The 26,044-nt window shown below is 43.5% G+C and overlaps 1 long non-coding RNA gene across 1 annotated transcript in view; it reads left to right on the top strand.

Moving 5' to 3' along the window:
• The first annotated feature begins 5,245 nt into the window (after positions 1-5,245).
• Positions 5,246-26,044, top strand: part of LOC122487464 — a 115,484-nt gene continuing 94,685 nt past the window's right edge. Inside the window, exon 1 of the long non-coding RNA XR_006298388.1 lies at positions 5,246-5,332. This is a non-coding gene — a long non-coding RNA (uncharacterized LOC122487464). The remainder of the gene's footprint in view (positions 5,333-26,044) is intronic.

The following is a 26,044-nucleotide window of genomic DNA, read 5'->3' as shown; positions in this document are numbered from 1 at the left end:
TTAGAAGTCTACCACACAAGGGGTCTGCTGACTACCACCATCATGAGGGAGGAAGGAAAGTGGGCTTTCTTATAAATGAGGTAGTGACTTTTTCTCAGGAAGGTATTTGAGTACCCTCTTGTTTGGTTCTTGAATACTTGGAAAGCTTTTGTGTTTGCAAAGAATAAGCTGTTTATCTTAGTAGTGCTAAGTGCTAAGTCATCTTTTATTTAATTTTTAATTTTTATATTTTGTTTAGTCATCTCTGCACCCAACATGGGGCTTGAACTTAGAACACCAAGATCAGGAGTCCCATGCTCTTATGACTGAGCTGACCAGGTGCCCTGCTAAGTCCCCTTTGACATGAAATGCGGATGGCAGACCCACTAACATGCTGACAGTTCTAAGATCTCAGGCCTCTGACGATGCTGTTCTGCTCCATAAGGCCCCAGACTCCATTGTTCTCCAGGGTGTAGAGGGTGGGTGGGGTGGCCAACCCCCACAGGCTGTCTCAGAAGACACTTAGGTCTGGCTGTGAATGGCACAACAGTGAGTGGGTGAGCCCTGTCTTCCTTACGCGTGCTCCCCTGTGGGTCACATTGCCTTGAACATAAATGGGTTGATTGCTAAGGGAGAAGCAGAAGCAGACTCTGAACTGAGGATTCGAGTTCAAGTTTTTATCTGTGACATAGGAAGGAAGTGGAGAGGCGGTGGGGAGGTGATGCAGGGAAGGGAAGGCAACCGGCCGATTGTGCCATTTTCTTTCTAGTGATATATAATGGACACGTAACATTATATTAATTGGCAGGTGTACCACATAATTTAATACTTGTGTATATTGCAAAATGATCTCCAGAAGAGGTTTGGTTCAAGTCTGTCATGATACATAGTTGCAAAATTATTTTTCTCATAGGAGAATGTGAGATCTGCTCTCATAACACCTTTCAAATAAGCAACACAGCATTACAGACTATGGTCACCATGCCGTATGTTACATCCCATGAATTTTTATTTTCTAACTGGAAGTGTGTACCTTTTGACTCCCTTTACCCATTTCTCCCACCCCCCACTCCTCACCTCTGGCAACTACCACTCTATTCTCGTTTCTACGAACTTAGTTGTTTTTGTTTTGTTTTGTTTTGTTTTAGAATCCACATATAAGTGAGATCATAGGGTATTTGTCTTTCTCTGACTTATTTCACTTATCCCACTGCCTTCAAGATCCATTCATGTTGTCACATGTGCCAAGATTTCATATATACTTTTTCATGACTGAATAATATGTGTGTGTGTGTGTGTGTGTGTGTGTGTGTGTGTACCACATTTTCTTTACCATTCACCCATCAGTGGACACTTAGGTTGCTTCCACATCTCGGCTATTGTAAATAATGTGCAATGAACTTATCTTTTTGAGTTTGTATCTTCATTTTCTTTGAATAAATACCTAGAAGTGAGATTGCAGGATCATATGGTGGTTGTTATTTTTCATATTTTGAGGAACCTCCATACTGTTTTCCACAGTGGCTGCACTAATTTACTTTCCCACCATCAGTGTATGGGCTGTTCTCTTTTCTCCCCATCCTTGCCAGCACTATTATTTCTTGGTTTTTGTTTTTGTTTTGTTTTGTTTTGTTTTGATAATAGCCATTCTAACAAGTGTGAGGTGATATCTCATGGTGGTTTTGATTTGCATCTCCCTGATGATTAGTGATATTGAGCATCTTGTCATGTGCCTGTTGGAGACTTTTGCCACTTTTGCCTTCAATGCCCCCTTCCTCCACTAAGAAAACACACAGAAGCAGGTGCCTGGGTGGCTCAGTTGTTAAGCGTCCAACTTCAGCTAAGGTCATGATCTCATAGTTCGTGAGTTCAAGCCCCATGTCCAGTTCTGTGCTGACACCTCAGAGCCTGGAGCTGCTTCGGATTTTCTCTCTCTCTTCCCCTCCCCCACTCATGTTTTCTTTCTGTCTCTCTCTCTCTCTCAAAAATAAATAAACATTTAAAAAAAAACCCAAAAGCACACAGTGGTGCCCGGGTGGCTCAGCTGGTTGAGCATCCAACTCTTGGTTTCGGCTTAGGTCATGATCTTGTATTTTGTGAGTTTGAGCCCCGCATCCGGCTCTGTGCTGATGGTGGGGAGCCTGCTTGGGATTCTCTCTCTCTGTCCCTCCCCTGCTTGTGTTCTCTCTCTCTCTCTCTCTCTCTCTCTCACTGAATAAATAAATAAACTTTAAACACACACACACACACCAGCTATGTGGGTATAAAGACAAATGTGTATATATGTATATATACACTATATATACACATATATAGTACTAAAACATTTCCAACCACCTAAAAGATCATTTTTTTTCTTTTAAAAGGAATTAAAACATGTTCCAGGTCCTCTAAAAGTATTGCCCTGGGTCCTAGGCACTGCCTCTTGTGTCTTAAGAGAAGTTATCTCTGGAGAAATATATGCTGGGGGAAAGGTGACTACTCTGTCTTGTCCTAACAGTCTGATTTCCTGGTGAGACAGTCTCATGCCTGCCTCAAACATGGGGGCGGAGAACCTCCCAGGGTCTCTGGGGGGAACCGTGAAAAGATGCCCCTCTCACACAGTGAAACCTCTGACAGAGTTAAGCTGCCTTTATGGAGTGATTGTTTTGCTAGATGCTGAGGAATTACAAACCTTCAAAGACCTTGTTTGCAGACGGGGTACCGCTTCTCCTGGAGGCATCTTTGAAATGCAAACTTGTTCTCTCAGCAGACTCAGTGCGTCTCAGCCTTTAAGATAAATGCTTCAAACTGGCAGCAAACCCACTTGAGTTTGGTGCCTGCCTTTCCGACAGATTAATTATATCGATTGCTGGCTGTTCATTTGCCTTCGTGGCCATCTCTCCCTTGTTGGTTTCACATTTACTTTCTCCAGCCATCACAGCCCTGGGGCTGCCTTGAAAGAAACAAACACTGATTCAGTACGCTGGCATGAGGGGTGACCATGAGCCTCTGTGCCTTCATCCGGAGCTTCCTGGCAACAGGCTTGCGGGGCAAAGCTGGAATTCGAAACCCCTATTTGTTCCTGATGGGTTTTGGGGGTTCCTTGGGGGCCAGGAGCCCTGATGTGCCATTAGAATGAGCACATATCCCAACTGGCAGGGCAGGGAAGGGCAAGTGGCAAGATGAATCCACACCTGCTCTAGTAGAATATGCTTGAGGCACCCTGGGCGCGTGGGTCTGAGTCTTAATTTGGGACTCTTTTTTTTTTAAAGAATACTTTTTTTTAAAGTTTATTTATTTATTTTGAGAGAGAGAGAGAGAGAGAGCAAGAGAGAGCCAGGGAGGGGCAGAGAGAGAGGGAGAGAGAATCCCAAGCAGGCTCTGAGCTGTCAGCACAGAGCTGGATGAGGGGCTCGTACTCACAAATTGTGAGATCATGACCTGAGCTGAAGTCAGATGCTTAACTGACTGAGCCACCCAGGCTCCCCTCCATTTGGGACTCTTATGAATGAGCAGTGTGGCTTTGATTTTGGGGGAGTCCTTTGCTTCTCTCAGGGTTCTCATCTGCAAAATAATAATAATGGGGGCTAGTATTTATTGAACTCTTAGGGTGTGCCAAGCACTGCTTCGAATGTTTTGCAAGTATTACCCTTGTAATCCTCATTACAGCAGAAGCTGAGCTTTAGAGAAGTAAAGTAACTGAGCCAAGATTAAAAACGGATGGGACCTACCCCAAGGTTCAAGGCTAAACCTGACTCTGGTTGTGCGGTCTCAGAGTGGCCAGCAGGGGTCACTGAAACTGGATGTTTTGAGATGGTTGATTTCACCATGTGTCTGGGTAACATTCACATTTTCCCAAGTGTAGTGGAAAGTTCTAGTCTCAAGGTAGTGTAGTGGCTATGCACACAGGCACTGTAGCCAGCCAACCTGTCTGCATTTACATCTTGTTCTACCACTGTGTAGCTCTGTGACCTTGGACAAGTAACTCCATCTCTCTGGGCTTTGCTTTCCTCATTTGCAAAATGTGACTAATTATACTAGTACTTATCTCGTGGTGTTATTACAAGGATGACAAGAATTAGTGCTTATAAATCACTTAAAGCATGTAAAGGCACAATATAAATGTTAAAATATTTAATTATCCTTCATAAATACACATGCAATTTCAGGAACTTAATCTAGGGGATGCCAGCATCTTGTGTTAGCTTAGTCAGGTGGGATTTTGTGGCTATATAATCTTGAGTGCAGAGGCTGTGATTTTAATACCAGATGGAATAATTAGGTGTTGTAGGCCTGGGAAGAGAGGGATTCTATATCCTGTGACCCATTGTACTTCATTTTATTGAGCAATTAACATGAACAAATTCACAATTAAGAGTGAAAATTAAAACGTAGGGTGTGCACTTTGTTAATGAGTATTTTCTCATTTTGAAAAATAATGTTGTGCCTTAATTTAGTTCTTGTGAAAAGCTTCTCCCGCCTTGGCAGAGGACCCTTGACGTGCTTGTCACTGTGGGTCCTTCAGCATGAGGGCCCGCTACTTGGGGGAGGGGCTCAAGGAGCTGATTGGTCCAGGCCTGGAAGGGAGCACAGCTCATACTCAATCCTAGAAAACAAAAATCAGAGCTGGAGCTAAAGGAAAATCACACTGGTGACCCTGAGAGAATCAAATGAAATGCTGTTAGAAGACTATAAGCAAAGGAGAGCTTAGACATGCCTTCAAGGGCTTTGAAAACTGTCCCAGGCCAGAAAGATGCTTCAGGCAAGATAGAAAAGTCGCATCAGCTTCAGACTTTTCCAGAAATGCTTATTTCCAACTTAGTGCATCTTTTTTCCCTTTACTTGGCTATACACCTTCCCAGGTGACTTCTGTCCTGGCTCAGGGTGCCTCCCAGTGACGCCTGGAATGGGTCTCTGGCTGCTCTTTCCAGAGCTGGCCCCGCGGATCTCAGCACCTGCCATCCTGTTCCACGGCTGGCCTGGATTTTGCCAGGCTTGCAACAGATTGAATGTGATGCTTGGGTTTTATTTGGCAACCAAGCAAGACTTGTTTTTATAATGGAAAGGGGAAAAAAAAGGGCAAGAGGGAGTCACAGAAGCATGGCTCACAGAGAAGGGCTTGCCCATGAGTGAAAAAGAGGGTCATGGAATGTATTACTTGGTGGGAGTTGAAATTATTAAAGAAGATCATCAAGGTGCTGATGATGAACATGTTCTAAGTGCTATTCTAGGTCCTCCCATGATGAATCCTTCCAACAATTTATCATCTCTGTTTTCTAGATAAGGAAACTGAAGTACAAGGGGCCACAGGCCAATCTTGACCTCTGTGTACCTAAGATGCATCTATATGTACTGGACATCAGGACGTGAGGTTGATAATGTTCTCAGAAGGGGTGGGGATGAGATGCCAAAGGGAGGGGATTGAGGGAGCAATGGATATTAATAATGACATAATATTAATAACATTACATATTAATTATTAATAATTGATAACAGTAGCTACCATTTATTGGGAAATTCTGAGCTAACAAGGACAATAATGCCAAACTTGGTCTGGACATCATCTCTTTTGACCGTCACTACAACCCTTTGGAGGGTTGGTGGCGATGATCCCCAAATCAGACTTTTCTATCTGGTTGTGGGAGGTGAACTTTAAATCCTGGACTGGCAAATTAGCATTGTACCAGTTACTGAGCACCTAGTACAACCAGGCGTCAGAACACATGGGCTGAGGAGCTCAGTTCTTTAGGAAGATGGGTCCAGAAGCCAAAGAGTAAAGGTCATGACCAGGGAGGACTCGTGTTTTCTGTGGGGAGAGTGCAGAGGATAGAGATCTCTGTCTGCTGATATCAGCACTGAGATGCCACTTCTACTTGGATCCTGTAAACTATTGACAATGTGGTAATATTTATCACAAATCCATATGTGCCACGTTCTTTTTTTTTTTAAGCTTATTTATTTATTATTAGAGAGAGAGAGAGTGTGTGTGTGCACCTGTGCTAGCAGGGGAGGGGAAGAGAGAGAGAGGGAGGGAGAGAGAATCCCAAGCAGGCTCTGAGCTGTCAGCGCAGAGCCCGACATAGGGATCAATCTAATCCCAGGAATGTGAGATCATGACCTGAGCCATAATCAAGAATTGGACATGTGGTGCCTGGGTGACTCAGTCAGTTAGACTCTTGATTTTGGCTCAGGTCATGATCTCATGGCTTGTGGGATGGAAACCCACATCGGGCTCTGTGCTGACGGCCCAGAATCTGCTTGGGACTCTCTCTCTCCTTCTCTCTCTTCCCCTCCTCCCCCCCCCCCTCAAAAATAAATAAATAAACTTAAAAAAAAAGAGTTTGACACTTAACCGAACCATCCAGGCACCCTGCCAAGTTCTTTATATACATGATCTAACTTAGTTCTTACTATGGTCCTGCAAGGTGGATACAATCTTGACTGAACAGAAGAGGAAACTGAGGCACAGAGAGGAGGCAGATGCAGACAAGTGGCAGAGCTAAGGTTTGAACTTACTCATCCCATGTCTTCTATAGGACACCTCAGTTGCCTCCCATGCATCCCTGTCCCCATGCTGGCCTGAGAAGCCTGGCCACTGAAGCAGGACTGTTGGACGTATGGGCCGTGGCTTTCTCTTACTGTGCTGACAAGACGTGGCACAGTCGTGGTCCTGGTAGAGGACACCTAGATGCCTTAGGGCCTCCCCACAGCCCTCAGCCAGTGCTCTGGCCTGGGGGTTGTTAGGTGAGCACACGCTCTGTGGGAGGGTGAAGTTCACTCTCGGGCCAATATTCTAACAAGAAGTGGGGCCAGAAGCAATCCATTCTCTGTTTCTAAATCAAATAAATCTTGCTTGACCCTTTCCTCTCTTGTCAGGAAGGGCAAGACATTCAGCCTGGTTTATGTTTGGGGGCAACCCTCCCCCCACCCTGGGTTGTGTGAGAAGCCCATGGGATTCTCAAGGTCCAGAATGGGGAGGCCTGCCTGGGGGACTACTTCTGGCTGTTGTGGTCCCATTGTGTCCCTGGGGGGGTTGGTTCCTCCTGGGCCTTTTTGTGAGAGTTTGGGTGCTGCAGATCTTAGGGTTGAGCCCCCTGTTTCCACTTATATCTTCTTGGGTGGTCCCGCCACTCCAGGGCTGCTGGAAGGGAAAGGGGTCAGGTACTACCTTCTCTCCCCTGCTCCTCATGTTGGAGTATCTCTCCGGGCTGGGCCACCGACCTCTCCTCCTCCCCTTTGTGGACAGTACAGCCATCAGGCAACAAATTCTGCCTGGACCCAGAGGACAAAAATGCAGGGGGCATGAAGGGAAAGCACTTCTCTCATTGTTTTGTTACATGTAAGCCAATTGCCACTGATATTTATTTACCCCCTCCTGAACATGAGGCCTGCGCATTATTTAATAATACCATTGGGGTCATTGCATTTTGCAAACAGGGAAAATGAGGTCCAGAGAGGTTAAGAAGTTTGTGTGGGATCACATAGCTGGTGAATCTCGCTCTGAGATTCAAACCCAGCCAGGCTGACTCCAGGACCCACACATGTAACTACTATAAGGACTTTCTGTCTGCAAGTAACTCTTTAAGGTGACTCTGCGTGCCCCACTTCCCCTACTGGACTGCTGGCCGTCTTCATTCTAAATATCTTGTCCTCTTAATGCCTCTTAATGTGGACGTGAGCTTACACCTAAGAAAGATGCAAATGAGTGTCCTCACAGGTTGGCAGAGAGTCCTGTAGGAGAGCACATGCTGGACTCTAGGGCTGTGGGGGAGGGCTGTGGGGGAGATGGCAAAAACAGGCATTTTCCTTCCTGCCCAGGTCCCATGCCTTTGCAGTGTGACTTTAAGCTCCTGCCATTGAGGTAGAGTCTGTTCTTTGCTTCCTTGAATGTTGGCTGGCCTTGCGGTCAGCCACAACGACAGAATGTTGTGGAAGGGGTGGTGTGCTAGTTTTGGCCGTGGCCACGTGTTTCTTCTGTTTGTCATAATGCTGCCACTGCCAGAGGGTAACACACGTGTGGCCCAATCCTTCCTATCACCCCAGCTGGAATACCAGCTACCCCCAGAAATGGAGCTTCCTGTTAGCCAGCAGCTGACTGCTGATGCTCTAGGAAACTGAGACCAGAAGAGCCAGTCCACGTTGCCAACTCCTAGAACCATGTGCCAAATTCAGGTTTGTTTTTTTCAAGCCACTATTTTTTTTTAATATTTTTTTTTTTTAGAGAGAGAGAGTGTGTGTATGTGTGCACATGAGCAGGGGAGGGGCAGAGGGAGAGGGAAAGAGAGAATCCCAAGCAGGCTCTGCGCCATCAGCTCTGCACCTGATGCGGGCGGGGCTTGGTCTCATGAACCGTGAGATCATGAGCTGAGTCACAATAGAGAGTTAGACGTTCAAGGACTGAGCCACCCAGGCGTCCCCTAAGCCACTGACTTTTGAGGCAGTTGGTTTTGCAATAAAATCTACCCAATACACTCAGCTTCAAGTCGCATCCGTTCATCCCAGACTTGGGTGGTGTCAGTAGTGGCACCAGAGAGGGCAGATGAATTGGAGCCACCTTTCTCCTTCTTCAGCGTTCCACGGCAACACCTTCCTGTGGGTTTGTGCCACAGGTGTCCAGCGCTGTGATTCTGTTTCTGAACACTCCAACAGAAGAAATGAACCTTCATCGAGAGATGTGGTCTGGCCCCAGCCCTGACACCAACCTGCCGTGTGGTTCTCCATGATTTCCTTAACCAATCTGGACTGACACACATACTTGACGATTTCTGCCGGCTCTGATATTTGTGACTCTGTGAGGCATCACTAGCATGATGTTTATATACTGTCCACATTTGATTTGGATGTTTTTTCCCAGACCACTGGCATGGCACAAAATGATGAGTTTTTTTTTTTTTAACCATCCACATAAAAAGAAACAGACCATAAACTGGCTTGTGCCACTGTAAGAACATTCCTTTACTGACAACGAAGCAAAAAATATCTGAACTATAAAAGTACATGTTTGGAAAGGAAACGTTCACGTTTCTTGAAAATAAGTTTGCATTATTAAAGCTGGGGGGTTTTACAGGCGTTTTGTTGAAACTTACAAAACCTCATCGCTTTTGGCTTTTCTCCTAAATCAGACTATAGTTTGGTTGGCATAGCTTCTATAAAATGTGTTCATTCCTTTATTCCTTCACTTATTCAGCCAGTGTTTGCTATGAGCCCCGCCCTGGCCTCCTAAGAGAATGGAACTGAAGGAGACAGGCAATTAACAACCCTCAAAGAGCTGACATTTGAGTGATAACAGCAAATCTACAGGTAAGCGTTAGAGTCATCTAGCGATTAGCGTAACAAAGAAAAAAAAGTTTTTGTTAGAGGACAGATTAACACTGGATATGTTTTCCACAAACAGGATACACATTTACTACCTTCATATCTTCCCACCTTCCCCTGGAATTTCTCATTCATTCTTAAATGCTGTTGTTGAAACTGGGAGGGTGTATACATTCAGCGAAGCCCCATCTCACAGGTGTCCCCAGTCAGGAGGAAAGCCCAAGGATGTGAGCCTTGGGAAGAAAATGACTCTTGATAGCCCAAATTTGGAGGATAGGCTGCAAAGGCTGAGTGTGAGCCTGGGGTACAAGGCACCACTGTGGTTTCCTCCAGCAGGCAACATTGTATCAAGGAACAAACTGCACTGGGATTTGAGGGCTTGGGCTCAGTTTGCATCTCAGGACCGGGTTTTGTGTGTGATTTTGAACATATCTCTCACCCTGTTTTTCAACCTGTGTGATAGGGATAATACCACTAGTATCTGCCTCTCCACGTCGTTGGAGGATCAGATGCAATAACATAAACAAGAGTGTTTTGTTAAAGTTATCTTTCAAATGTACTACACATTCCCTAAGGGCAGGAGCTATGTCTCATTCATCTTATTTCCACAGAGCTTGGCATGTCAAGTGCTCAATAAATGATGGTTGAGTGGATGAATGGGCCAGAAAATAAATTAGCAAAAGAATGAAACTGAATCCTGTGGGCCTCAATTTCTTCAGTTTGCAAATTAGGTTTTCCCTATAGAGTTATCTAGGTTGTGCACTGCACCAGTGAATTTGGCTAAGGGGGTAGGAGGAGACTAAAATGTGGATTTTCCACCTGCCAAGTCATGTGCCTGGTGCAGAGGGTGCCTTTAATTAAAGGCCAGCAATGGGCCTGTCTAAAATGAAGGAGTTGGACTCTAGTGCCTCCCGGAAACTCTGATTTTTATCATTGTGTGAGGGGGCCCCAGATGCTGTGTTGTTCAGAAAATCCCCAGATGACTCAGATTTTCCTCCTAGTTTGGGTCCCATTGGGTTGGTGGCCTTTTAAGGCACTTCCCACTCTAATAGGAGGTGATTTTTAATTATATTTTAGATTTCTTGAATTTATCATTTTCTGGTATTTCATGTTAAATTCCCTTTGTTTATGAGTACACGAGCTGCCATCTCATGATGCCCTTACCCACCTTTCCTAGTTTTGGGTAGGACACAGCCGCTGGAGTCCGTGAAATGTGTGTTCCCCATTCATCAGTAAGGGATTCCATGCCAAGCTGAATCTTTCAAGTTTCCCTGGATTCCTCTTTGCAGCCTCCAGCATTTGTGTTTACATCAGGTCAGATAATAATAAAAAGCAGGATTCTTTAGACAAGACAGAGCTGCGAAGACAAAAGCACGGTGATGAAAGCTACCAAGGTCTGATTTAATTTATCTGCCTTCATTTCTTTCCCACCTTCTTCGTCAGTCAGGGTGCGACGAGAAGAAAGAAACCACACAGTAATTTCAACAGGGAAAGCTCAGGGTTCTGCTTCACACTTGACATTTTGGGCTGGATAATTCTGAATTTGGGGGGACTTCCCTGTGCACTGTAGGGTGCTTAGCAGCATTGCTGGCCTCTACGCGTTAGATACCCACAGGGTTCTCTCTCCTCCCCACACTGTGACAACTGACAATGTGGCCAGATGTTGCCAATGTCCCTTTGGTCTGCGGAATGGCCCCTGCTTGAGAATCACTGCTGAAATCATTACTTACCTATATCAGATTGTCCAGAAAGGAGAAAACGGAACTCTACAGAAAAGCCTAGGGCTGAGGGAGAATATGAGGGGAGGGACATGCTGGGAAGGGGGACCCCCTCCCCAAGCTGGGATTCAGACGTGTTGAAGAAGGTGCGGCTGCGGTCCACTCCGTAGGGGCGTTCTCTCAGGAGCTCTGGCCCGGGCTCTTGTACAGTTGCTAGACAAGCAGGAAGCAACTGGAGGGGAGGCAGAGTCCATCCAGCAGGAAACACCCATCTGGACACAAGTGGAGGGACTGCAGGGTTCCTGTGCCTCACTAGAAACCCATCCTGGGGGCGTCACTGAAGCTGAAATGAATGAGTGCCACTGACCACTCCCCTAACACACTGCTGGCCACAAACAGCCCTTGGTAGGAACCGGAGAAGCACCGTGTAACAGCTTAGAACAAAAAGAGAAGCCCCTTCTTCTGGCAGTGTCTCTGAAGCGCCCTCTACTGATAGAATTGAGCATCACACCTTCTTCAAAAGCAATATTTTCATTGAACTGGCAGTGAAAGACGATTTGGATCTGAAAAAGGCAATAAATCCATAGCTGGCATATTCTTGTATTGTACCTTCCTTTTGACCGTCTCTATACCATCTACTTGGCATATGTCTAGCATTTAGTAGATACAAAATTAATGACTGAAAGAATGACTGATGAATGAATGGATGACAGGGTTGGCTTTTTTTTTTTTTTTTTGTATCTGTTTTGGAGAATATAATTCTTTTCCTATGGAATAGCAAATGGTGGTGTTTACTCCTTCTAATCCCACTTTCCTACTAAATTTAAAATTAATTGAATTATCCTGTTATATCTTCTCAACTTACATAACGGATCAATTTGATAAAAATCAATTAAATGAGTAATTCAGTGGAAAAAAATTAATTAAACTAGTTTCAATTGATTCATTGATTAAATTACCCATTTGAGCCAAGAAAACACAAGACTGGTATCTGTTTTTAAGACCAGAATATTAACCAAAGACTTGCTGGCCAGTGAACTAAGTTCAACAAAATTGTTGCACAGAGGGTCACCTGGGTGGCTCTGTCAGTTGAGCGTCCGACTTTGGCTCAGGTCATGATCTCACAGTTCGTGAGTTCGATCCCCGCATTGGGCTCTGTACTGACAGCTCAGAGCCTGGAGCTCGCTTCAGATTCTGTGTGTCTGTGTCTCTGCTCCTCCCCTGCTTGTGCCCTCTCTCTCTCTCTCAAAAATGAATAAACATTTAAAAAATTGTTGCACAGAAGACTAAGAATGTTAATAATATGAAAATTAGAATTAATTTTGACTTAGGTGACAAATGATTACTTGCTGGTTGCAATGTGGTAAGTTAGCAGTAACGAGGGGTTAAGTGACACTGTCATTTGAAATGAAGAAGCAGCTGGGGGTGCCTGGGTGGCTCAGTCGGTTAAGTGTCTGACTTCGGCTCAGGTTATGATCTTGGGGTTCGTGAATTTGAGCCCCACGTCGGGCTCTGTGCTGACAGCTCAGCACCTGGAGCCTGCTTCTGATTCTGTCTGTCTGTCTCTTTCTCTGCCCTTCCTCCCCTGCTCATGCTCTCTCTCTCTCTCAAAAAATAAATAAACGTTAAAAAAAATTAAAAAGAAATTAAATGAAGAAGCAGAGGCACCTGGGTGGCTCAGTTGGTTAAGCGTTGACTTCAGTTCAGGTCATGATTTTGTGGTTCGTGGGTTTGAGCCCCAGGTTGAGCTCTCTGTTGTCATCGCAGAGCCCACTTCAGATCTTCTGTCTCCCTCTCTCTACCCTTCTCCTTCTCTCTCTCCTAACAATAAATAAACATTAAAAACATAAAATGAATAAGCATAGTGAAAAGATAATTGGATTGAGATTGAGTAAAAGTTTTGTGTGGGCTACCTTCTAATGTAGCAGGACTAATGTAATGTGCACAAGTCACTTGGCCTTTCGGGGCCTCCCTCTCTTCTGACACTCAAGAACAATCATATACTTCATTTTGGGGAGGAGCAAACATAATATGAATGTAAAAGTGTTTTGAAAATTGAAATTGCTATACAGATTTCTCTTGTTAGCTCATAGTTGTTTTAATCTTCTTAGGTGTCCACAAGATTCTGAATGTATCTGAAGTGCTGAGAACATACTTCTCTTTTCTAATGTAAGGCAGAAGCCCAGTGGAAAGGGTTTTTAAATTTATGGTGATACACATGGCATCTCCCTCAAGTATCTCGGGGCCTTTGCACATGCAGTTCCCTCTGCCTGGAGTTCTTCCCTCTCTCGTGCCTCCACAACTCCTACTTGCCCTGTCGGCCCCTCATCACTTCCTGACCTCCTGAACTAGTCAGCTCTCTCCTTTATATATTCATACATACCACATCTCTCCCATTTAGTATATAGCACCATGGGTATTGTATATTTTAATGTGATGGTTTGATTAATGTCTGTCTTCCCAACTAGGCTGTAAACTCCATGATGGTGGGGCCACTTCTGCTTTTGCCCACAGTGACATTTTTAGTAGGTGCTTAATGACTGTTGGATGAATGAGTGAATGAATGAATGAACGAACAAATGAATGAACATATCCAGAGTTGACTACAGCCTGCTGGGTTTTGGGGCTGTAGAAAGAACACGGTGATAGGCATGGTTCACTAGAATGTCCTCAGCATCCAGAATAATCCTTGACATACAGTAGGAACTCAATAAATGAATGAGTTAACTTTAGATCCAGAAGTCTGGGGCTTGATTTTTCTCTTTGAAATTTATAGACTCAGCACATGTGGGGAGGATGTTTAACTCCACTATCCAGTATGGTGGAAACAGGCTCGGAGGCCAGCATTCCTGGGCCCAAATCCCATATTCTAGATGTTTGACAAGACATTTGACATGACTATGTGCAAGTATGCTTCTGTACAAAAATGAGGGTAATATCAATACCCCAAGATTAGTTCAAGTATTAAATGAGAAAAACTATTGAAAAAGCCTTCTTAAAGACAGCACATATTAGGTATCAATAAAGGTTTGCCACTGTCCTTTTCCCCCTCTCATCCTCCCTAACATGAGAATAATATTACCGACTTCAGAATCATTGTATCTCAAATAAGACTACGTACATCACTTTGTAATTTGACGTGCGAAGATTCCTTTCTTCCCCTTGTGCACCAAAGGAAAAATATGTGCAGAATCAGCCTCAGCCACCAGGTGGCACTGTGGCAGTATCTTTGATTTCAGGGCTTTAGCTAAACAAAATAGCACCTTAGTGTACCTTTCAAACTGAAGTCTTGAGGTAAGAAAAATGGGTTACATTTAAGAGGGGAGCATTGCTCAATAATGGAGTAATGTCTGTTGTAAATTATATTTTAATGGATAAGGTCTTACTCTGGAGAATCAAGAAGGAAAAATTTAAAAACACTCCTTTAGATTCTTAATTTGGAAACATGTGAACCACAAGAACCAGGCAAGTAAGGGAGAAAAGCTTGTAATTGCTTTATTATAACATAATTTTATCTTGAGATCTCTTTTGCTTTCTCAAGTATTCTGGCAACTTATGCTTATTATTTTTTCTTCCTTTTTTAAAAAGAAATGTCTAGTTTGGTGGACAAGTATTTCTTGAGTACCTAATGCGTGCCATTCACTGTTCTGGGTGACTGAAATAAAGCCACCAACACACAAGCCAAAGCTCCATATCCTGAAGGAGGTGAGGAAATCTATTACCAACTAGTAAAAAAAATGAACAAAAAGGGAATTTTAGTAGGGTGATAAGACAAAGGGTGACTTAGGTGAGCAAGTTTGGGGCACACACTTCAGATACAGTGGTCCAGGAAGGACTTTACAAGCTGGAGGTGTGTGTTCTACAACCTGAATAATTGGAAGGACCTGGTCAGGCAAATACCTTGAAGAACAACATATCAGGCCGGGGGAAAAACTGGTCAAAGGCTCTGACGTGGGCACAAGCGTGCCAAGTGCAAAATAAATGTTTTTGGTAAATTAATACTATTCCCAGTGATCTATTGCTTCATAACTAACCATTCCCAAACTCAGTAGTTTTAAATGACTACTTATTTTGCTGAGAGTTTTCTAGGTGTTAGGAATTGAGAGAGGCTCAGCTGGGTGGTTCGTCTGGATCCACCTGGTGTTACCAGCAAGGTCAGCTAATACAGAAGGACATGCTTCAGGATGGTTCCTCACACACATATTGGCACCCTGCTCCTGCCTGGAGTCTATATTCTCTATGTGGTGTCTCTTCCTTACAGCCTCTCCATAGTGCTTGGGCTTCTCACCAGTATGATAGTCTCAGAGTACGTGCACTTCTTACTTGGCTACTGGCTTCCAGGAGACCAGGGTTGAAGCTGCCTGTCTTCTAAAGCAGAGACCCAGAGATTACTTATGACATGCCATCACTTCTTCCCACTTGTTCTGGTCAGAGAGGCCAGTCCTCTTTCTTCAAGAGGGGAATAAATAGCCCCTACCTCTTCCTTCCTCCCTCCCCCTCTTTTCCTTCTTTCTGTTTTTCTTTCTCACTTTCTAATTGAGATATTATTGACATGTAATATCATATTAGTGTCAGGTGCACAACAGACATGATTTGATATATGTGTATATCATGAAACACCACGATAAGTTTAATTAACATCCATTACCACACATAGTTACAATTTTTTTTCTTGGAATGAGATGAGAACTTTTAAGATCTCTTAGCAACTTTCACATATACAATACTGTATTATTAACTGTAGTCACCATGTTATACATTACCTCCCCGGACTTACTTGTTTTATAACTGGAAATTTCTACCTTTGACCATCTTTACCTATTTTGTCCACCCCCACCTCCCACCTCTGGCTATCACCATTATGCTCTCTGTTTCAAGTACATTGTTTTAAATTTATTGTTTTAGATTCCACATATTAGTGAGATCATACACTATTCTATTTGTCTTTCTCTGTCTGACTTACTTCACTTAGCATAGTGCCCTCAAGGTAATGGACCCCACCTCTTGATGGAAGGAGTGTTAAAGGATTTGTGACCATCTTCAATTGCAACAGATCCTTAAAATTTGCAGAAAGTCCCTGTGAATGGCTGAGGGCCAGACTTCCAAAGCCCAACACCATAGATCTGGTCTGTCTATAGCAGGGACATCAGGCAAGAGCTTTGGAGAATTTTCTTTTTTCTTTTTTTGTTTTCTGGGATCCAGACCCATAACTAGGCAAGTGTGCCCTGAACAAAATCCACTCTGTCCATTGCCCACCCTAAGCGTTGTCATCAGCATGGATGTAAGTGTATAGGTTTCTTAAGTCCTGATTATGAATTTGTGGCTTAACGTTTGGGATGGAAAAGAGAGCGGATGCCAGCTTCTGTGTGTGTATTTTCCTATGCAGAATAGTTCTGGGATAATCTTAGAAAAATAGGAGCGAAGGGCAACAAATAGTTATAGTTCAGATAGTGAGAGTGTTTGGCATTGAAATAGCCTATGAAACATCTCTATCCACTGGTCAACATGATCTGGTCAGAAGAGTGATTAATTAGATTTGTCCCCTTGGGAGAGGTAATGGAGCCAGTTGGAGTTGGGAGTCCTCCTCTGACTGAGTTTTAAGAGAAAGGAAGCAAAGTAGGGAGGCGGGAGACCCTGCATACGAGGCCTTACCAGCCTGGTATTTCTGCCATACCAGCCCTTAGGGAGAAGGAGAGAGACCAGTGGGAACTGAGAATTTTCTCTGGTGGACAGGAGATTTGGGGGGAGGGGAGGGGAGGATAAAGCAAGCTGACTGGTGGGTCCATCTGGATCTGAGTCTGTTCTACAGCTGTGTGGCAATCAACAGAGCAAATCATTTTTGTATTGACACACGTCCCAAATCTTATGTTTGCCTAATGATTGTAGCTGGCTCCACTCAAGATGGAATTGAACCCAAAAATGTTTGTGAAATGATGGCGGTGGCTAAGTCAAGATAAAATTGAATCTGAGAAAACGTCAACAGGGTTTACATTCATAGTTCTCACATATTTCCCCCAGGTAACCACTTATTTCTTTTAGCACCCTTTTCATGTGCTGAGACTCCAAAATGATCCCGTTACATCAGCAGCGCATTCTGTCCCTAAGCGATATGTCAGAATGGGCAAAGTTTCCAGTTTCCTGTTTGCTTTTGGATGTCAGGGGGGACACTAATAAACCTGTCTTTGTTCTATTGTTTCATCTGAAGCAGGATTTAATTATTCATTGTTATGATTTACCATGTTAAAATGGATGGGTTTACCTAGATGAAGATTTTTATGGCAGCCCTAACAATTGACTGGGGTAGTCCACTTGTGGTCATGTCGTAATTAAAATAGGGCCTGGCTGCTCAAATCCTACATGCAGATGCTGTCTCTCTGGACAGACCAATTGTCTGGGTTTAATAAGACATGTTTGTGGAGGGCTTGACTTGAATGCAAAAAGCAACTGAATTAATGGCATATCTCTTGGCTCTCACATTTTACATAAATAAAGAGAGAATGCATTAAAGGTTGCACTTGTGAAATTGAATCTGGGGTTGGGTTTTATCTTAGCCCAATATCTATTTGCCTGTGGGACCACATGAGTCATAACTATCACTTGCACTGGCTCTTGTCTCTTTGTGCTCACACAAGTGCCTGTTCCTTGAAATAAATCTCCACACATTTGGCGGGGTCTCCACAAGGAATTTTCACGGACTCGAGAGCAAATCCTACCACTGTGTGGTCAGGGGTTTCCAGGAATTTTGTTTCTTCTGTCTCCTACTGTGGTTGCTGATTTGTCCGTGAGGGGCTGTGGCCTTCCACAATGACCAGCTGTGCTATTTCTGTGGCCGTCTGTTTCCTCCTCTGTGGCCAGGCCTGGGGGCTTCCTTCCTTCCCAGACTGGGTGCCATGCTTCTGTGAAGGCAAGGGGAAGCTGCTTTCTTCTTTTTGTGTCAAATGCGGTCCCTAAGAGGGGGCTTCTGCCATGTTGCCTGTGCCCCAACGGGTTACCAGATTGAATCAGCCATCTCCACTTTAGTGACAGCTCTCCCTCTTCATAGTGGCAAGCTGTGAGTCCATGGGGCTGAATTCAGGACACATCAGAGTGAGAGGCAGTCTGCTTCATGTGGACACATCCTTCTTCTCTGCCAGCCTTTGAGCCTGGGTCAAACCCATGTGTCTGGTGTAGAGGAAAAAACGAAAGGCTTTAATGTGAGACAGACATGGGAGGTGGTCACCTAGCAGCTGTGACCTGGGGCAAGTAACTCAACCTTTCAGGCTCAGCTTATCCCTCCTGAAAAGGGGATAATTAGGAGACAACACACTTAAAGAGCCTGTGGTACAAGGCCCTTTTCCTGGCACAGATCTCCTGGAACCCTTGGAATTTCCTTAGTGAGAGGAGTGTCTCTTGTATGCTGATGAGGTGACTCCTGGTAAGGTCCCTCACTTTAGGATGAGTGCTGGTTGCCAGAAAACCAAGCACAGGATTGGAGTGGGAACTTTTGCCCCATCCGTGACCTCCAGGGCAGGTAGAGGGGTTAAAAACTGAGTTCAGCTACTAAAGGCCAGTGACTCTATGAGTGTGCCTGTGTAATGAAACCTTGATAACACAAACAAGCAAACTTGGAACAATAAGGATTGCAGGGGCTTCCAGGTTGGAGAACACATCCGTGCTGGGACAATGTGGCACATGCCAGCTGCACAGACACAGAGGTTCTTGTCTGTTTGTCTTCCAGACCTTGCCCTGTGTACCTCCTCACCTGGCTGTTCATGTGTATCCTTTATGATAAACCATAATAGTAAATAGAGCACTTTCCTGCATTCTGTGAGTTGTTCTAACACAGTATTGAACCTAAGGAAGGGTTCTGAGAACCCATGAAGTTGTAGTCGGCTGGATAGAAGTGAGAGTTATCTGGGGACTTTATTTGTCTGAGACAGGGAGCCTTCTTGTGGGAGTGAGTCCTGAGCCTGTGGGGTTTGTGCTAAATGTGGGTGGGTGGGTGTCAGAACTGAACCGAATTATAGGACACTTAGTTTTTGTCCGAGAATTGGACAATTGGTGTTGGGATGAGGTATGTGGTGTCAAGAAAAACCAAACAGAGCCTAGTGAAGTACTTAGTTCACAGTAAGGACCTAGGAACTGAGAGCTCACGTTATTGTAATGCTATTTACTAAAATAAGAAGAAAATTAACAAAAACTTATGTAGTGCTAACTAAGTGCAGGTGGCTCATTTAACTTATTTGCTCCTTGTAACAAGTCCAAAAGCTAGGTACTGGTATTCCCGTTTAACAGATAAGGAAGCTGAGGCACAGAGAAATTCAGGTAGTTGCCCAAGCTCCCATAGCTGATAAATGGCAGGGGTCACATCTAGGCAGATTGCTACCTGAGTCTGTGCTCCTCATCTTTACGATATGTTTTTGTGATTGATATTATTATTACTGCAGTTTGTTCAGGGAGGCCTAAGTAGCCAAAAGATTAATCCGGCATGGGAGCTCATCCGAGAAAACTGATTTCATGTTAAGATAGTCAGATACATTTGTTCCCAAAGTAGGTACTAGCCTTAAAGGATATCATAGCTTATATAGGGCTTGGATTATTAGTAACTTTTTTCTCCAAAGAAATTTCTCCTATCCCAGGGTGAAATGCAATAGGCACGAATGTCTGTACACCTTTGGATGTGCAGACAAGCTTGGGTCTAACCAGCTTCTCTTGAGAAAGTTCAGCCAACTTGAGCCCAGTGTTCAGCCTGTTACAATTCCAAAATCTCTACTGTGTGGTCAGCTCTCTGCATACACAGCAAATGATAAATGGACCTTGTGCTGCCTTCTCCCCGGCTAGGCTCAGATGGAAATCTGCCGCTCTGTGGTGGTATCCCACAGATAGAGGGGGGACGGGCATGTCAGTAACACTGCCAACCAGTCAGTGTAAAACACACACCCATTTATCACACCCAAGGTGCCAGGCCTGCACAGATCTGTAAATAAAAGGCATTTGAAAGCAAAACCCATTGAAGCAAACAGGCATCACCAAAATGAATGGCTTTTTTGTTTTGTTTTGTTTTGTTTTAAACCTGGTATAAGCTTTATAGGCCTACCATTTAAGCATGCTCAACGAACCCATCATATTACTTAGTCCCCACAAAAATCCAGGAGGAGTGGGGTGTTAGGATGACTAAACATCTTGGTTTGCCTGTTGTCCTCATGCAAGTATTAAATGAGCCCTTTTTACTTTCCAAAGTGCCCCAGGTTTGACAATAAATTATATGGTCACCCAAGATATTGTGTTTATTTTATGGAAGAGGAAACAGGCACAGAGGAGGTAAATGAGCCACTCAAGGTCATGTAGCAGGTGCAGGATGGAGCTGGAGTCTAACTCAGGTCAGTCTGTCTCCACCGCCCTGGTCTTTTCTGCTGGAGTCTTCTGCCTGCCAGCGTAGAGATGCGAGCACATCTGCCTTTCAGTAGTCCCTCTGGAGGTACTAGAAACTCACTGGAATGACTTACTGTTGTTTGCAACACTGTTGGGATTGCTCTTTTGGAATGATCTTCAGAGTAATTTTTTTTTTTTAAGACGATTTTTCATGTTAGCAAATCTTGGTCCTTTCAGGATAGATTTCATTTTTGGAAATACCCTCAACACTTTCAGAGACGAGTCTTATGAATAAGGTGGTAAATTATTCTGGGGAAACTGTTTTAGAGCCAAATCAAAGACTTAGTTTGAATTAGTGAATTGTTTGTTTGCTTGTTTGGCTGGTGAAACTGGCTTTGAAAAAAATTCTCGAAGAGTCATTCTGCAGATGTTTTGAACAGCGACAGTGTCATTTGAATGGGTTTAGTTTCCCAAATTATTTTTTTCAAGTCTCATTTTATCATGCCTGGTAAGTGGGGCATATTGTACCTATCTTTCAGAGTAGCTAGCACATTTAGCTTTGAAGGAGTGGAAGAACCTGCCTAGGTTGTTGACATTCCTGGCCTTAGATGAAGAAGAGAAATCAATCCTTTCCCCAGAACTCGAGTTTCCCTTAGTCAAATTCCCAAGCCTTCATGTTTTACCAAGTGAATTCAAGTGTGTGTCATAGTCTTACATTTTAAAAATCAGAAGTCTTGGTAACCGGGGCACCTGGGTGGCTCAGTAGATTGAATGTCCGATTTTGGCTCAGGTCATGATCTTGTAGTTCATGGGTTTGAACCCTGCACTGGGCTCTGTGCTGGCAGCTCAGAGCCTGGAGCCTGCTTCAGAACCTGTGTCTCCCTCTCTCTCTGCTCCTCCCTCACTTAGGCTCTGTCTCTCTTTGTCTTTCAAAAATAAATATAAATAAAAAAGTCTTGGTAACCTATGTTTGCAGTACTTACTACATTTCAACTTATGATAACGTCTTGGATGGATTCATCCATTAAAAGTAATCAGTATACATGTTTCACTGCATGTTTTTTTTTTTTTATAAAGCACTGTCATCTACTTTTTTTTCTTATGTAAGTTCAAAACCACTAAGGGAAAAAAGTGAGTCGGTATTGTCACCCCACGTTAGAGGTAAAGAAAGGGAGTCCCTAGAGATTGCATCTTGCCTGGTGTCACATAGATAAAAGTGGCAGTGTCTGGACTTTGGGGTGCTTAGGGCATCCAGTTACTCACTACCTCTTGATTGTTCTCGTCTCAGGGATCATTGACCCTTTTACATGTGTGTTCATTTTCTATGGTGGCTGTAATAGATTACAACAAACTTGGTGGCTTAAAACAATATGGATTTATTCTCGTACAGTTTTGGAGGCCAGACATTTGAAGTAAGTTTTAGGGAGCTAACTCAAGGTGTCTGCAGGCTCATACTCTCTGTCCAAGCTATAGAGAAAAAAAACCATTTTCTTGCCTTTTCTAGTTTCTAGAGGTGGATTCATTGGCTCATGGCCCCTTCCTCTATCTTCAAGGATAGCAGGGTAGCATCTTTAAATCTCTCTTTCTCTGTTCTGTCTTCATATTGTATTCTCCTCTGTAGTTAAACCTTCTTCTGATTCTGTTTTATAAGGATACATGCATTTAGAGCTCACCTTGTCAATCCAGGACAAGCTCACCATTTCAAGGTCCTTAGTTTATCACACCTGCAAAGTCTGTCCATTTGTCTGTCTATCCATCCATCCATCCATCCATCTTTCATCTTTCTACCTCCAGGACAAGTTTGCTATTTCAAGGTTCTTAGTTTATCACACCTGCAAAGTCTGTCCATTTGTCTATCTATCTATCTGTCTATCCATCTATCTTTCTATTAATTAATTAATTAATTCATTCATTATAAGGTAACAGTCAAAGGTGCTAGGGATTAGAATGAAAAGATAATATTTTGGAGGCAGCATGTTATTATTCAGCCTATCACAGTCTACCCTTTGGCCTTCAAAGATTCACATCCTTCCCAAACATACAAAATTCATTCACCCCATCTCAGCATTGCCCTAAGTCTCAACCCATTACAACATCAACTCAAGTCCAAAATCTCGTGTAAATACCATCAGCTCAAATCTCAAATCTCATCATCTAAGTTCTATCAGTCAGGTATACGTGAAACTCTTGGCATGATTCCTCATGAGGGACATTTTTTCCTCCATCTGTAGACCTGTAGACCACAGGAACGTGTTCTCTACTTCCAAAATACAGTGGTGGGACTAGCATAGGATAACAAGCGTGCACACTGCCATTCCAAAAAAGAGGAAAATGAAAAGAAGGAAGGAGTCATTGATCCTAAGCAATTTTAAAATCCAGCAGGAAAGTTCCATTAAGTCTCAAGACCTGGAAGTAATCCTCTGTGGCTTGTAGCTCTGACCTCTCAGCCCAAGGCTCCACTCTGGGAATTATTCTCCACCCCCCACCCCCGGCCTTTTTTTTTCTTTGAAGTAGTTTTATGAGTCTCTTTCTTGCCTGTAGAATTTTGAGAGTTCAAAAGCTTCTCTTCATTTTATCCTCTCTCTCTTTCTATCAAAACTGTTGGTGTTTCTGCAAATAGAACTCTCACAAAAATCTTGTGGCTCTCCAGTGTATGTCATAGGGGCTCCTGCCTTTAGACAACAGGATTCTTCACAGATATTTCCTGGATAATCCTGTCTATTCCCAGCTTCTGCTGAGATAATTGAGGGGATCCGTAAGTCACATCCCCAATTTTGTAGGCACTTGCCAAAGGTTGTCCAACCACACCCTTCACCTAGGCTTCAGAGCATGATTTCCTGATAGTGATGACCTTATCTCCTAATTTTGGCCTCTTTAGCAATCCAGATAGGATGTTAATTCCCCAAGTCACCAAGTTCCGATTCTCTTCTGCTTAATGTTTCTTACTTCATATTATGTCTTTCTTTTCACATTTTACTTTAAAATATAGTTTAAAAAATTTAAAAATTGTTTATTTTTGAGATAGAGAGAGAGAAGGGGAGAGAAAGACAGTGAGCACAAGCAGGGGAGGGACAGAAAGAAAGGGAGACGCAGACTTGGAAGCAGGCTCCGGCCTCTGAGCTGTCTTCACAGAGCCCGATGCAGGGCTCGAGCCCATGAACTGTGAGATCATGACCTGAGCTGAAGTCAGACGCTTAACTGACTGAGCCATCCTGGTGCCCTCACATTTTACTTTAAATAGCATGCAGAAACTGCTGTACCTTCACTGCTTTACTTGGAGATCTCTGCAGCTAAATGTCCAAGTTCATAACTTAGAAGTTCTCCTCTCCAGAAGTTGTAGGACACAATTCACCTTAGCATTTTGCCACTGTATAAACAAGGGCTACCTTTCCTCCAGTTTCCAATAACATGTTGCTTACTTTTTTCTGAGGTCTCACCAACAGTGCCTTTAATGTTCACATTTCTGTTAACGTGCTGTTTATCATGGGTCTCAAAATCCAGCCTCTACCTCTTACCTAATTCCAGAGCCACTTATACATTTGTAGGAATTTGTTACAGCAGATACCAAAAATCTGTAATTGTTTCCAATTGCTAGTGTAACAAATTACCATACTCTTGGAGGCTTAAAACAGGAGAACTTTATTCTCCCAAGTTCTAGAAGATAGTAATCTTCCTTAAGTTTCACCCAAGAGTGCCTGGGTGGCTCAGCCGGTTGGGTGGCTGACTATAGCTCAGGTCATGATCAGGTCTGTGGGTGTGAGCCCCACGTGAGGCTCTGTCCTGAGTGCTCAGAGCCTGGAGCCCGCTTCTGATTCTGTCTCCCTCTCTCTTTGCCCCTTCCCTGCTTGCTCTCAGTCTCTCTCCCTCCCTCTCTCTCTCTCTCTCTCTCAAAAATAATAAACAATAAAAAAATTAAAAAAAAAAAAGCTTCACTAGGCCAAAACCAAGGGCTGCACTCTCTCTGGAAGCTTAAAGGGAGAATTCATTTCTGGCCTCTTCCAGCTTCTGGTGGCTCCCAGCACATCATGGCTTGTAACGGCTGATATAATCTGTCTACATCACCATATTGAGTTCTCTTTTTTATGGCTAGGTCAAATTCCTCTCAAATTCCTCTCTTCCCAGCCCCTATTTTTAAAGGATATATTTGATTGCATATACTGATTGTATATGATTGTTTGCATTTAGAGAGCAGACCGATGACCCAAGATGAGCATCCATCCCAGGACCCCTAACTTAACCACACATGCACATTAGTGTTTGTTTGTTTGTTTGTTTGTTTTTGCTGTATAAGGTAGCATTCACAAGTTGGAGGGAATGAGAATATGTCTTGAAGGCATTATTCAACCTACTACAAATTTATTTTCCATGTCTGCATCTTGCCTTGGTTGTGTGATGTCTAGGAATATCCATTGCACAACAGTGTTGTGTATACACACTAGGTGGCTACTTGCCTCAGAATGTCTTGTTCCACTCCCCCAACCACTTGTGAAAAGACCCATGCTCTAGTCATGGAGGATGGAATAAGCCAGACTGGGCCAGACATAAATCCTCATGGACACTGACCCCTGTGGTGGGTGTGTGACCCAAGCCAGCCAATCAGAATTCTTCCCTGAGATTTTCCAATAGAATCTGGAGAGAGAAATGCTACAAGGGTAAGAGACTGGAGCTCCCTTTCACCATGTGGTAAAAACAAAGTAGGACTCACCTTGCCAATTTCTCCTTTTTCACTCTTGAAATATATAAAATTCTCAGCAAGAAAGTCCACATAGGCCTGACTTCCTACCTAGGTAGAAGAAACTCAGTAGGTGAGAGGTGGAGCAGTCTTGACGTGTCTGAGCCCACTAAAACTTTTAAAATTTTCAAGAGGTTACTCTGTGGTACATTAAATAATCAATAAATCACTTGGTACATATATTCTTCTTAATAGCCACACAAAGGACACCTTAAAGTCTGATTAGATATAGCACACATTGATTTCCACTTCTCCAAGAACCCCACTGAGATGATGGGAAAAGAATTAAAAAGCTATAAACCTACAGAGACAAAGGTCAGAGGAAGGAACCAACAGCAAATTAAAGATGTCAACAAGGGTTTAGAAGATGGAAAGCAGATGGATGAATGACAACTGGATGGTTAGAGCAAGAAAGCTTGAACAAAATACCCAGAGAATAGAATTCCAACAAGAAATAAGCCAATTTTTGCCACAGAATTCTAGAGAGACTTGAAAATCGGAGCCCACGCTTACCTCTAAAGACATATGTGTGGAATCCGTTCAGCAGAGGATAGCTCTCATATTTGTGGCCTTCCATCATCTTTTGGGTAGTGTTTCTATACTTAGGGAAATCTACAGTGATAGTCTTTCTTCCCCAGTGAAAACTCAAATTCCCAGCTTTCCCTACAATCATGGGACCTGGCTTTGCCAATCAGACACACATGACATTTTAATTTAGAAGTGAGCTGAGGAAAGAGGGTCTGTGTGTGTTTTCATTTTTCAAGCAGAGAACTCAAGCTTTTAGTGGAAGCAGTGATGTAAGGTCAAGTTTCTTTATAAAACTGGCTTTGGTGGGGTAGTTGTGGGAGCAATGATAATTTACTTTTGTGCTCAGTGGGTAGCAGTGTCTGTGAACATTTCCTCATCAGAGTGTTCTGTTGGGTGGTTTTGGGCTTAGTTCTAGAAGATTATCCTGGAGCCTGGCTTT

The sequence above is a fragment of the Prionailurus bengalensis genome, chromosome A2 (genome assembly GCF_016509475.1).
Source record: "Prionailurus bengalensis isolate Pbe53 chromosome A2, Fcat_Pben_1.1_paternal_pri, whole genome shotgun sequence".
Classification (NCBI taxonomy): Eukaryota; Metazoa; Chordata; class Mammalia; order Carnivora; family Felidae; genus Prionailurus; species Prionailurus bengalensis.
The sequence above is the reverse complement of the archived record's forward strand: the minus strand, read 5'-3'. Positions and strand labels throughout refer to the sequence as shown.